This window comes from Sciurus vulgaris (genome assembly GCF_902686455.1).
Source record: "Sciurus vulgaris genome assembly, chromosome: 11".
Classification (NCBI taxonomy): domain Eukaryota; kingdom Metazoa; phylum Chordata; class Mammalia; order Rodentia; family Sciuridae; genus Sciurus; species Sciurus vulgaris.
In genome coordinates this window covers 35126001-35141158 of record NC_136472.1, presented here as the reverse complement: position 1 = coordinate 35141158, position 15158 = coordinate 35126001, and positions in this window count along the sequence as shown.

The window sequence follows — 15158 nt, the reverse complement described above, 5'->3', positions numbered from 1 at the left end:
TGCTGACAAGTGACTTGTGTACTGCCATTTCCTTACACCTGGACTTTTCTACCTTTGAATGTGATGTCAGGGAAGAGGCTCCCGCTGAGTGAAGTTTCAGGAACAAAAGAGACCAAAAGCATGAAGTTGCATTTCATGCCAGTCACTGGTTGTGTTTGTGTAACACCTTAGTTATGAGAAGACAAAAAATAAGGAAAGCCATCATTTCTTTGTTCCCTCTCACAAAAGGTGTTAAGTAGGATTCAATTTGGAAGCTCCATAACTCTTCTCATGGCCTCTCTTTTGTAAATTTGTTCTAATTAGTTATATATGACAGTAGAATGAATTTAGGCCCTTTGATAGGTCATACATAAGTGGAATATAATTTCTCATTTTTCTGATTGTACACGTTGTAGGATCACATTGGTCATACAGTCATATATGTAAGGTAATAAAGTCTGTTTCCCTCTACTATCCTTCCTATCCCCATATCCCCTGCCTTTTTTTCACTCCCCTCTAACCTCTAAAAGTAACTCTATTCTTCCCTACTGCCCCCCACCACCTTATTGTGAATTAGCATCTGTATATCAGAGAAAAAATTCAGTATTTGGATTTTTGGGATTGGCTTATTTTGCTTAGCATGATATTCTCCAGGTGCATCCATTTATCAGCAAAAGTCATAATTTCATTCATATTTGTAGCTGAGTAATAGTCTATTGAATATAAATATACCACATTTTCTTTATCCATTCATCTATTGGAGGGCATTTAGGTTGGTTCAACAATCTAGCTATTGTGAATTGGGCTGCTATAAACATTGATGTGGCTGTGTTACTGTGATATGCTGATTTTAAGTCCTTTGTGTATAAACAGGAGTGGGAGAGGTGGGTCAAACTGTGGTTTCATTTTGAGTTTTCTGAGAAATCTTAACACCGCTTTCCATAGTGATTACACCAATTTGCAGTTCCACCAGCAATATATGAATGTATCTTTTTCCCCACATCCTCGTCAACATTTATTGTTATTTATATTCTTGATAATTGCTAGTGATTGGAGTGAAATGAAATCTTAGAGTAGTTTTGATTTGCATTTCTTTAATTGCTAGAGATGTTGAACTTTTTAAATGTATTTGTTGATTGATTGTATATCTTCTTCTCTGAGGTGTCTGTTAAGTTCCTGAGTTCATTTATTAATAGGTTTATTTGTGGTCTTGGTGTTAAGTTTTTTTGAGTACTTTTTATATCCTAGAGATTAATGCTTTATCTGAGGTGCATGTGGTAAAGAGTGTCTCCCAATCTGTAGGCTCTCTTTTCACATTATTGATTATTACTTTTGCTGAGATGAAGCTTTTTAGTTTGAATCCATCCCATTTATTGATTCTTGATTTTACATCCTATAACTTTATGGATCTTGTTAAGGAACTCAGATCCTAGGCTGACATGGTGAAGATTTGGGCCTACATTTTGTTCTAATAGGAGCAGGGTCTTTTGCTCTAGTGCCTAAGTTTTTGATCCACATTGAATTTGAGTTTCCTGAAGAGTGAAAGATTGAAGTTTAATTTCATTTTGTTACATGTGGATTTCCTATTTCCTAGCACCATTTATTGACTAGGTTATCTTTTCTCCAGTGAATATTTTTGGCTCCTTTGTCTAGAATGAGATAACTGTGTTCATGTGGACTTATCTCTGTGTCTTCTAGTCTGTACCATTGGTCTATGTGTCTATTTTGATGATAATACCATGCTGTTTTTGTTACTATGGCTCTGTTGTATAATTCAAGGTCTGGTATTATGCCTACCGCTTCACTTTTCTCGATAAGGACTGATTAGGAAATTCTGGGTCTCTTATTTTTCCAACTGAATTCCATGGTTGCTTTTTCTAGTTCTATGAAGAATGTCATTGGGATTTTAATAGGAATTGTATTAAATCTGTATAACACTTTTGGTAGTACAGCCATTTTGGCAATATTAATTCTGCCTATCCAGAAGCATGGGAGGTCTTTCCATCTTCTAAGGTCTTCTTCAATTTCGCTCTTTAGTGCTCTGTAGTACTCATTATAGAGGTCTTTCACCTCTTTGGTTAGATTGATTCCCAAATATTTTATTTTATTTTTTTAGGCTATTGTGAATTGGGTGGTTTTCCTTTTTCTCTCTCAGTGGGTTCATTGCTGATGTATAGGAATGCATTTGATTTATGGGTGTTGATTTTATATCTTGCTACTTTGCTGAATTCATTTAGTAGTTCTAGAAGTTTTGTAGTAGAATTTTTTGAATCTTCTAAAAATGGAATTGTGTCTTTGGCAAATAGTGATAGTTTGAGTTCTTCTTTACCTATTTATATCCCTTTAATTTCTTTTTTCTGTCTAATTGTTCTGGCTAGAGTTTCAAAGATGATTTTGAATAAAAATGGTGAAAGAGGGCATCCTTGTCTTGTTCCAGTTTTTAGACAGAATGCTTTCAACTTGTCTCCATTTAGAATTATGGTGGTCCCAGGCTTAGCATATATAGCTTTTATGATGTTGATGTATGTTTCTACTATCCCTAGTTTAATATTTTGAACATGAAACAGTGTTATATTTTGTCAAATGTTTTTTCTGCGTCTATTGAGATGATTATGTGATTCTTATATTTTAAGTCTATTGATATGATGAATTACTTATATTGATTTCTGTATGTTGAACCAACCCTGCATTCCTGGGATGAACCCCACTTGATGGTGGTGCACTTTATTTTTAATATGTTTTTGTATGCGATTTGCCAGAATTTTATTGAGAATTTTTGCATCTATATTCGTCAGGGATATTGGTCTGAAGTTTTCTTACCTTGAGGTGTCTTTGTCTGGATTTGGTATCAGGGTAATATTAGCCTCATAGAATGAGTTTGTAAGGGTTCTCTCCTTTTCTATTTCATGGAATACTTTGAAGAATATTGGTGTTAATTCTTCTTTGAAGGTCTTGAATAACTTGGCTGAGAATCTGTCTGGTCTTAGGATTTTCTTAATTGGTAGGCTTTTGATGGTGTTTTCTATTTCATGACTTGAAATCAATCTGTTTAAATCGTGTATCACCTCCTCAGTTTGGATAGGTCATATATCTCTAGAAATTTGTTGATATCTTTGATATTTTCTATTTTATTGGAGTATAAATTTTCCAAATAGTTTCTAATTATCTTCTGTATTTCTCTTGTGATATTTCCTTTTTAGTAATTGGGGTTTTCTCTCTTTTTCTATTCATTAGCATGGGTAGGAGTTTATCAATTTTATTTTTTCAAAGAATCAACTTTTTGTTTTGTCAATTTTTTGAATTATTTCTTTTGTTTCAACTTCATTGATTTCAGCTCTGATTTTAATTATTTCCTCTCTTCTAGTTGATTTGTTCTTCTTTTTCTAGGGATTTAAGATGTAATGTTAGGTCATTTATTTGTTGACTTTCTATTCTTTTAATAAATGAACTCAATGCAATTAACTTTTCTCTTAGTACTGCCTTCATAATGTCCCAGAAATTTTGATACATTGTATTGGTGTTCTCATTTACTTCTAAGTTTTTTTTTTCATCATTAATTTCTTCTACTATCCATTTGTCACATACTAGCATATTATTTAGTCTATAGGTGTTAGAGTAGCTTCTAGTTTCAATTTAATTGTTAATTTCTAATTTCATTCCATTATGATCTGATAAAATGTGAGGTAGTATCTCTATTTTTTTTTTTTTGTATTAACTAAGAGTTGCTTTGTGGCATAAGATATGGTCTATTTCAGAGAAGAACCCGTGTGCTGCTGAGAAGAAAGTGTATTCACTTGATAATGGATGAAATACTCTATATATATCTGCTAAGTCTAAGTTTTTGATTACATTATTTAGTTCGATTTTTCTTTATTTAGTTGTTGTTTGGAAGATCTATCCAGTTGTGAGAGAGGTGTGGTAAAGTCTCCCAGTATTATTATGTTGTAGTCTGTTTGAGTCTTGCAATTGAGAAGGGTTCATTTGATGTATATAGATGCTTTCTGTTGTTTGGGGCATAAATATTTACAATTGTTATGTCTTGCTGATATATAATCCCCTTAAGTAGTATGAAATGTCCTTCTTTGTACTTTTTGATTAAGTTCAGCTTGAAGTTCACTTTATCTGAAATGAGGATGGAAACCCCTGCTTGTTTATGCAATCCATATAAGTAATATGTTTTTTCCCATCCTTTCACCTTTAGTCTGTGGATATCTTTGCCTATGAGGTGAGTTTCTTGGAGACAGCATATTGTTGGGTCTTGTTTTTTAATTCAATCTGTCAGTATATGTCTTTTGATTGATGAGTTTAGGCCATTAACATTTAAGATTATTATTGAGATAGCATTTGTATTGATTTATTTCTGCTTTTTAATTTGACTCAGTTTCTCCTTTGGATGACCATTCCTTTAAGGTAGTTCCTCCCTTCATTCATTTTCACTTTTTTTTTTTATTCCACTTCATCCTGATGGAATATTTTGTTGAGAATGTTTTGTAGTTCAGGCTTTTTAGTTGTGAATTATTTTAACTTCAGTTTATCATGGAAGGTTTTTATTTCTTCTTCAAATCTGAAACTTAATTTTGCTGGATATAAAATTCTTGGTTGGCATCCATTTCCTTTCAGAGCTTGAACTATTATTCCAGGACTTCCTAGCTCTGAGTGTCTGGGTTCAGATATAAGTTGAGATTCAAATTGGTGTCTCCCATATATAATTTTTTTTTTCTCTCATGGCCTTTAAAATTTTATCCTTATTCTGTATTTTAGTCATTCTTATTATAATATGTCTTGGTGTGGGTCTGCTGTAATTTTGTAAATTTGGTGTCCTGAAAGTCTCTTATATTTGCTTTTCCATTTCATTCTTTACTTTTAGAAAATTTTCTGATATTATGTCATTGAAAATTCCTTAATTTTGCATCTCTGCTCTTTTTTTTATCCTGATAACACTTAAGTTTGGTCTTTTCATGTCATTTCATAATACTTGGAATTTCTGTTCATGGATTCTTACCATCCTCTCTGCATGGTCAACTTTATATTCAAGATTGTATATTTTGTCTTCATCGTCTGAGGTTCTGTCTTCCAAGTGGTGTAGTCTGTTGGTGATGGTTTCCATTGAATTTATGATATGGTTTATTGATTCCTTCATCCTAAGGATTTGTTTCTTCTTTTTTTTTTTTTTTTAATCTCTAATTCTTTATCAAAATGATCTTTCACTTCCTGTATTTTCTCTTTGATTTCACTTTTTATACTATCCTTTACTTTGCAGATCAGTTTAACTATGTATATTCTAACATTCAGACATTTCTTCTACTGTTTTGTCAGTGGATTCTGTTATTGGATCATCTTGGTTTGATTGTGATTCTTTGTTTACTTGTTTTTTCATGCTGTTCATGTTTTTACCCATCTAATGGTATGGATGTAAGGCAGTACAGATTCCACTCTGTAGACTTATCCCTGAAGGTTTTCACTACATTGCTTTTAAGGGGAAGACTAATATCAACAGCATCCAGTGTAAACAATATATAACTTTCAACCTAATAGCTCCCACTAAGGCATTTAGTGCTTTCTCCCAATAAATAGAAATGATGAGTTCAATCACTTTTTACAATATGAACAGAAAATTTGCTAAAAGGGTTTACAATTTCAAATGGTGGACAATAAGAGGACAGAAGTAGTGTAGTACCTGGTGTTCATGAAGGAGGAAAAGAGAAGCTAGAAGCAGAAATCCACAGGAAGAGTGGATCAGGAACTGACAGAGATTGACTGTTGGTTGGAGAAAAGGTAGAGAATTGAGGAAAAAAGACAAGTGAGAGGAGAATACATACAAAAAATGTAAATGTAAGAATATAACAAAACTGCAAAACACCTTTCATGTATCACCATACTCCTCAATGTGATGCTCCAAATATGGTAGAGATATTAGAGAATTAAGGGGGAAAAAAAAAAAAAAGAGAAATCTTGATGGAAAATTGAACTCTCTTTGTCAGCATTTAAAAGTTTCTTAGCCCTGTCTCTGACTTCTCAAGGGATTGCCAGACCAAATTGGCCCTCACAGACCCAGTTACAATCCCACAGATCTTGGCTTCAGATACTCCAGGTTTGGCCACATCCTGAGATCTCAGTGCTGCTCCAATTTGCAGAGAGACCACCAGGGATATGCTCACATAAAGGAGTGACCCTGAGAAACAGCAACAAGATGGCAGACACCAGCATTCCCAGCAGAAAAATCCCAGGCACAGCCAAACCTGTAGGCACCCTGACATTGGACCTCCAGATCCTGACTGGAGTCCCCGGACAGAGGATGCTACGCTCTGAGATTGTAGAGGTGGCAAACCTGCTAACTCCTTGGTCCCCTAGGCCTTGGCTGGTGTCCCAACCAAACCTGGATTCTCCCTGAGAGCAGATCTCTGGACAGTAGTGGCAGTAGTAGTGGTGGGCTTGGTGGCAGCAGGTGGTGGGGATGGTGGCTGCAGCTGCCCCCATCACTCAGAGAGAAGACCTTCAGGTGACCTTGGGGCTGCAGTAGTGGTGTTGGCAGCAGCAGTGTAGGAGGCAGCTGTGCCCAGGGAAAAGACCTCCAGGGTCTGCAGTAGCTGTCTAGGCAGTAGCTGTGCCTGGAAAAAGCCCTTCAGGTGATGGTAGTGGCATCTGCCTTCCCGAGGTCTCTTTTCTCTCAGTCCGTCATCTCTCTACCATTTTCTTCTAATCTATGTATTACAGAACATTTCAGTCACTAATTTCTTGCCCTCCAGATTTTATCTTCTACCCATTCCTGGTGATCCCTAATCTCTAGAAACTCCTGGTTACTAATTTCTTACCGTTCAAAATTTAGTTCTCCAGTCTTAGCACAATAATATAATCGTCTACATTACGTTATTGAATCTTTTTTCTTTTAATTTTATTTTTTCATTGTGTATGTGGACTAAAATTCTTTTAGGCTCTTCTTTAAGCAATTTTGAATAGGATGAAATTTCTTGGGTGAAATTGATCATATCTATTTTATTTTATTTTTGCTATACTTGGGACTTAACCTAAGAGTGTTCTACCACTAAGCTATACCTCAAGCCTTTTTCTAAAATTTTATTTTGAGATGGGGTCTCACTAAGTCAAAGATTCTAGCCTCAAAATTATGATCCTCCTGGCTCAGCCTCTTGAGTCTCTGAGTTTAAAGGCATGGCACCACCAGGTCTGGCTCAATCGCCTGTCCTAAAATAAGCAGTAATAAGTTACATTCTATTCCATGTTCCCACAGTACTGATCATAATCTATACATTCACTTTCCAACTACAGCTATCAAATAAAGTTCCATAGGAATCTTATTTATCCCTTCTCTTACTCTTCTTTGTCATATTTTACTTCAATTTTTTTTTCTTCTTCTTTCTCTGTAATAATACTGGAAAATGGAAACTGGTTGGTCCACTATTACCCTCTTAAAAATCATGATATGGAGAAATAAATAAATTTCTGTTGAGTAAACCATTAACTTGAGAACTTAATATTCACTAATATCTTTACTTTTGAGGGGAAATGAGAAAGCAGGAGATCAATTTTAAAAATCATTTTTATCGTCAAATAAGTGTGTGATCAACAATCAAAATGTCAGTAATTAGCCCACACAGAGGTCATAAAAGAATCAGGATGAGTAACTGAAGGACTACAGAAGACATTATGATCCAACCTTCTGTAGACAGTTAAATTTGATACACAGCTTCTACCTTGAACTATAAAAGTCGTCTCTGGAAGGGCTTTATGATTATAGAATTGAGTTTAGAGACTTTGTGTAAGGCCTTTTATTGTCATCTTTTCACATCCAAGAAAATAGACATATCCAAATTCCTGCAAAAATCTATGGTTTACCTTCTATGATTTGGTCTTGAGCCTTTGTTGACCCAAATATTTATCTACCATTTTCTCCTAGTATCTTTTCCCAGTATCTTTTGCCTCAGAGCCTGTCTCTCCACATCTGATTTCTGAGGTATGTATTCTGAAGTATATATTTCTGGCATATATATTCTAACCATGAATCAAAGTCACTTTCTTGGATCCTATCTCATTAATTACCTCCAACTTTTCAGATTTTTCTATTGCTGGTTCCAAAGTTTTCTTAATCATGTATCTACTAACTTTGCTGAATCATAGGTGGTACCAACATTTGTACCCCAGATGATTTTCCTAGTAAGAATGAAATTCAGTATTAATTCTGAATTGGTTTAAATAAATTTGGCCTCATGCTTGTATAGGTATACAAGAGGACTTCAATTTATTAATAGTCAACAGAGAGTAAAAATTATTTTGTGGTCTACCGTTTTTTTTAACATATTTTTCCCTCTAAATTTGAGGATCCTCTGCATTGCTGAATAAATTTAGTTGGTTTCCTGTCTGGAACATTCAGTTACAAATAGAACATAGCCCATAATTTTCAACTTTGACTTTGTCATTCTTTCCAGAATGCTATGAAGATATTAAAGAAGAATTCTAATAATCACAATGGTGGAAAAGTACAGATTCACTTCCATGTCTTATGGTCCAAAAATCTCTTTGAGGGTTACTATAACAGAGAAGGGTGGTATTAACCTAAAGTATAACTGACATTATGTGTCTCAGAGAAGCTTCTTTTCCTCCTCAATTGTAAACCTATTTAAGCTAGTCCTATATGATTTAAATAATGCCACACTACCACAACACTTTCAAATGCCCATTAACTGAGGAGTGGAGAAAGAAAATGTGATACCTATACACAGTGGAATTCTATTTAGCCACAAAAAAAATAAAATACTGTCATTTGTGACATCATGAATAGAACTGGAGATCATTGTGTTAATTGAAATAAGCTATGTAATGTATAAAGCTGCTCCCCCGCCCATCAGGTACAGCCATTTTGCCCGCCTCCCAACCACTTGTCAATCTGTAAACATCCTAGCTAGCTATTGGTTCATCAGTCAGCTTGCAAGTATCCTTCTCCGATATTGGTCCCCTGTTAGCCCAGCAGAATTCAACTGTTTTACTGTAGCTTCCCGGCCATCTTTTTCCATTCTTCTTCTGTCTGTCCTACACACTTTTCTCTATCCTCCTGGCTTTCCACTCTCTCTAGTGGGAGCCCTTTTCTTTTCCTCTTTTTTTTCTTTTCTTTTCTTTTCTTTTTCTTTCTTTTCTTTTTTTTTTTTTTTTTTTCTTTTTTTTTCTTTTTTTCCTCTCATTTTCTCTCTTACCCTGCAGGGAGACACTGTTTGCTTAATAAATTCCCTTATGTGATTTCCCATGTCCAGCGTGGTTTTCCTGGGATTTCTTACAAGCTAGACACAGAAAGCCAAGTTCCATATGATCTTACTTATATGTAGAATCTAAATTCTACATATCTATCTCATAGATATTGAAAGTAAAATGGTGGTTACCAGAGGCTAATAAGGGGTAGTGGGGAGGGTGGGGAGGGAAAAGACTGATCAATGGTGACCAAGTTAAACTCAGTGTCACAATAGGGTAAATAATACATAACAATGATGCAGTGTGCATTTCAAAAAGCCAGAAGAAAGAATTTTGAAAGTTTTCATCATAAATAAATGAAACATTTTGAGGAGATATTTAAACAATATTCAATGTATATATGTATCAAACATTATATGGTATCCTGTTAAAATGTACCACTTTTATGAATTGTGTGCTTTTTGTTTGATTTTTTTACTGTTTTTGGTACTGGGGATTCAACCCAGCTATGCTCTACCACCAAACTGTATTCATAGCTCTTCCTTTTTCCTCTTTCTGGTTTTCGTTTTTTTTGTTTTTGGTACCAAGGATAGAACCTGGGGCGCTTAATCACTGAATCACATCCCAGCCCTATTTTATATTTTATTTTGAGACAGGATCTTGCTAAGTTTCCCACAGTGGCCTCAGACTTTCGATCCCTGAGTCGACCTCTTGGGTTGCTAGGATAACAGGCATGGGCCACTTTGATGTTTTTATGTATCAGTTAAAGTAAAATTTAAAAAGTTTTTTAAAGTAACTCAATCAAATGAATCATAAAAATAGAAATCATTTAATTTAAAATTAGAAACATAAAACTAATCATATAAAGACTACTATTGTGGATGTATATTCCTCCAACAACCTTAAAGGGTAATTCCCAGCAATGATCCCAGTAATACTTTTTTGTCCTCTCAGTTTCCTCAACATTTATTTTCTAGAAGTTCTAGAAGCCCTACGGCCTCCTTTACCTTAGACTCCTCCACAAGCCAGGTGAGTTAGCTCCACCTCTGTTTTTTGTTTTTCCAATTATATTATACTTTAACATGTAGATTAACTGATATCAATCTTTGCTAAAGCATTCTATTTTTCCGTCTCCTCCTGGGTCTGTACTTTTTTTTTTGGTTATTCTTCCATTCTGCGCCACAAAAGACATCTAACTTCCAAGGACACCGTAGGTAATGGGAAGGAAATAAAGATGAAGTTACCAATTATAGTACTTTTTCTGATATGCTTGGGATACAGAACACTTGAATGTTCCTGCCTTTATTTATTTACTTATTTGTCTAAAAATCATACCACTCAGGGGATATAGATTATGTGAGGGCTTGTTGAAGCTCATTATAAAAGCCTCAATTAAAATCTATACCAAAATGGTCATTTTGCCAGCCACATAATGGAAAATCTAAAAACTCAAGGAATCAAAGTGATTCCATATCATCTTATATGTAGATTGGAGTGTTGTGGTGAAAGCTGTGCCTTTCCAATGCCTTTCTATACTGATAACATTTTCAAAATGAAACACTTATCTTTATTTCATGGGTTCCTCTATTAGCATACAAATTAAATTACATTAACGTTTAGGAAAATATTAAAATGTCTACAAGCTCTTTTGGCTCAGGGAAGGACATTCAACCTTCTTCCCAATGTCTCCCCTCATGAGTGTCTGGAAATATTGAAGAGGCTTTATTTATCTTCATATTTGCAGTTCCAGTTAAACACTTCCTATACCTGTGCCTCTTGAGTCTTCACTTTTCAGTTCCTTGCCTCAAAGTGAGCTAGATTAAGATGTGAAATAGTCATGTCCTTCTCAGTCTCCATGATAGTTCACCGCTGGCTTTTCAGAAGTGAGAAAACATTTGAATCTGTCATGGAGAACCAAAATAATCAAAACACACAATGTGTTCGATAGAAATATTGTGAAAAAAGATAGATTAAATGTTATTAATATTCCAAAACTGGAATTAAAAACAAAGTCACTTCACAATCCAGAAATCCTTTATACAAAGGTAATAGAGGGGAAAACTAGTTTTATTATTGAATATGTGATGTAAATCATATGCACTCCACTAAACCATTGCAAAGATTAAAACAAAATCTCACCCTTTCGTAAGAACCAAGCACATTAAATGGCCATGTTTTCAAGAAAGAAAATAATTATTTAAGTGAGAGGACTTGGCACCATTGAAAATGTATCTAGTCATTGGAGTGACTGTAGTGGTTAGCTAATTGTCTTTATCCAGTGGAGGAGACTTCTGATAGTTTACAGCAGGTTTTATAAGTCCGAGAGAGGCACCCACTAAAGTTAGACTTCTATGCTCCCAGAGAAACTATAAGATAGGTGCACTATCTCCCTTTGATGTTGCATTTCAGAAATGTACTTCTGGATCTTTGAGAAAGACATTCCTGAATCATCAAACTGACAATAGGCCTGAGTAGCTTTCAAAAGAGTTTTAGTGCATTTCAAAGTTTTCTAAAGAAAGTGCTGTAAGGAAAAGTAGAGACGGGAAATCTTTTAGATTCATCAGGTGAAATCAAGCATCTTATTTTTTATTTATTTTTGTCCCTCTGATACCAGTGTTAAGAATTAATCAGGAACTGGGTCCTATTCCCCGGGAATGTTGAAGACTGAACACCCAAGAAATGCCCAGGCAAGCACAGACAGCAGGTTTTATTTAAAGGATAGAATAGAGATAGACTTCTCTGAGGAGAAGGGGCCCCAGAGGTGGGTGTCTGAGGAAGTAGAGGGTGTCCTGCCCCTTTTATAGATTTTAGATTTCCTTTGTTCTCATGCTTTCTCCTGGCCCCATCCTGCCTACATAACTAGTGATCAAAAGGTGGGATAAAAAGTTGTCCAGGGATACAGGCAGGAAGGGAGCACCCCAGGGAGCATTCCTTAACAACTCCTACCACTCCCTGCAGGGAAGAACAATTCCCTGGAGGCAGGTAACCTTGTCAACAAGTGGAGGCAGGGAACATGCTCTGGAGGTATTAGCATTTTATTTCCTCTTGAATCTGCCCCTTCTTCCTGACCCATGTCATTCATTACCTTCCCTCCCCTCCCCCACCTCCACTAATGTGTGTGACATAGTGGCTACATACGCAAGGAATCAAGAGGAAGTGTAATGACATAGTCTAAAAATCAAAGCAAATATGATAAAAGAACCAAATACATTTCAAATATCCCCAACTCAACCACATCCATGGAATTCACCTATATTCTAATTCTTTTTTTTTTTTTTTTTCCTTTTGTGGTACTGGGCCACGTGCATGCGAGGCAAGCACTCTACCAACTGAGCTATATCCCCAGCACTCACCTACATTTTAAGGCCGCCACACTTCATGACACACATTTTGTCTCACTTGTCTGCCAAAGTCACAGATAAACATCATAGTTCTCAGCATCTTAGCAACTTACAGCTGTGGCTTGGTATATCCTTGCTTCCAGGTGTGGCCTAGCCTCTTAGTTTACCCTTAGATCTTGACTTGAAAGGTACATCATCAGACAAGCCTGATGCTGAAAGGCAAAGGATAGGACATAGAATACTGCATGCCCCAGGACTTAGATAGCATGCCTCTTCCATCTCACCGGTGAACCATCCTCAATATGCTGACTCCCTCCATTTCTTTCCTCGTAGCTTCCCTCTTAAACTGAGAACAGGAACTCAGGATTAAATATCTTGATTTTTCTATTTCATGATCTCTGAGATCATCTGCCCAGTGGTTTGTTAGTAATTATTTGATGACTTGCTCTCTTTCAAAATCATTTTTCATTTTGCCATTGAGTCTGTCATTCAGGTTTCTTTAAAAAAAAAAGTTTAGTTATCTTATTTTTCTATTCTAAAATTGCATTTTCTTCTTCTTTTTTTTTTTTTTCTTTTGTTTTTAACTCTAAGAATTTCTATTTCTTGGCCTGTTGAGAACAGGGTGATGTCTGTGCAGCTAACTGTCTTAATCACCAGGATGCAGGCAGTTGGGACTGCACCCTCAAGAGCCAATACAGGACAAACAGGACTGCTGGGCCCCCATGCTTATCGAGGTTGGTAAGAGATATTTGAGGAATGTGCAGCTGCCTGGAAACCTTATCTATCAAGGACAGGGGGGCCTAGCCCCGACTCATCTCCTGCATAGTTCACCCCTTCCCTTCTCCCTTCTTCCTCTAGGACTGTTCAGTTCTGGTGGGACCCAATGAGAATCCAATAGATTGACTGGACCCAACCAGAGGAGGGAGGACTAATGTTTAGCTGTTCAAATGTTAACCAATAACGTACAGATCTTTGTGTGTGAATGCTTGGAAATCTCTTAAATAGAGGGCCTCGGGGCCGCTCCCCACTCAGCCATTGCAATGGTCTGAGAGACTGGTTGCGGTCTTGCAATAAAATCTCGTTGTGTGTCTTGCATTACCGTGTGTGCACTTTGACTCTCTGGGGATCAGTTGATATCAGGGACTAGTTGATATTGGACCCTAACAGGCCAAATCTTTGTTTTTTGTTTATTTGTATGTTTGTTTCAAGCATGTTAGTAATTCATTGAAATACTTCCAAGATGCCCATTTCAAAATCTTTGGCAGATTATTCTAAAACTGTTATCTAATTGTCAATATTTGTTATTGATTGCCCTTTTCATTCAGGACTTGGGGTATTATGGTATGAGACTCTGGATCTCATTTAACCTTCTCTTCTTGTCCTATTCCCTGCCATGACTCTGGCAGAGACAGAATGAGCTGCCTGGGTTCTGTCAGGGCTTGTGGTGGCCCTGATGCCACATGTGAGCACACTTGGGAGGGATGGGGCTCCTCTCTCCTTCTGGGCAGTCATGGGGTTTCTGGCCCCTTACTAGGTCTGTCTCACCAGGCTGGGGGAGGTGGGAGTTCCTGGTCACCACTTCTCATGTGGGACTAGTGGACTAACATGTCACTGTTGAGTGACTGAAAGTCCTGCTTCTCCACTAGTCCTCTCCTGACATTATCAAGACAGGAAGGATGAAAGGTCATCTTGGCAATTCCCAGTGACTCATCATGAGTAGTTAAGGCTCACCATGAATTCTTGATCAGCTTCAGGTGGAAAAAGATGTATTATTGCCCAGTAACCACAAGTCCTGATGCCCTACTTGGTTTTCCATGACAGACCCAGGGCATGGGGGTCAGGATGCCTCTTAATATTTCCAGGCTGGCAATATGGAAATTAAGGCTCCCTACTTGACTTTTGCTAGCACCAGTTACATGGGCTGTAGCTATTTTTCCAGGATGTATGGTTAAAATAGAGCAGTTATTTTCTAATGTTTTCTATCTTGCTAAATGCTATCTTTACTAGTCCTTTTGGCTAGAGATAGCAGTCTTCCATTAGGGATTTTCTCATCTCTTCATTGCCTACTTCTTCCACCCACAGGAAACGAAAACAAGAGTGAAAATGTGCAGAACTTCCCACCGTGTCCTTTCTGATGTCTTAGGTTCCCGGGCCAGGCTGCCTTGCTCTCTCTTGATTCCAGAGACATTTTGTATTATATTTAAACTTAATAAATAATAAATGTTTTCTTATGCTGTAGAGAGAGATGGAAAAGTATTTTCTGGTTTGTCTTCCAAACATTTAAGTCTATTATTATATTTTCAAACACTTTTCAGTCCTTACTTTATTAAGTAGTTATACGACTTTCTTTGTAAAAATCCAGTGAAATATACATCTCTGTGTTAGCATCTGCACCTGTGTAATCATTTAATATTTAAAGAGAAAGACTTCTCTCTTTCTGTCAAAATATTTTTTTATCAGCCTTCTTCCACTTTAGTGTCCTATCTTCCACCTAAATCACAAATTCATTTCATCATCCCCTTCCCTATGTGGGAACAGAAGATTGCAGATTAAATGTAGCATAATAACCACAACAGCACAAAGATGGAGCCATTCCTTTCCTCAGAGAGGAGGGTAAGCACACACACATTCACATATATGCAA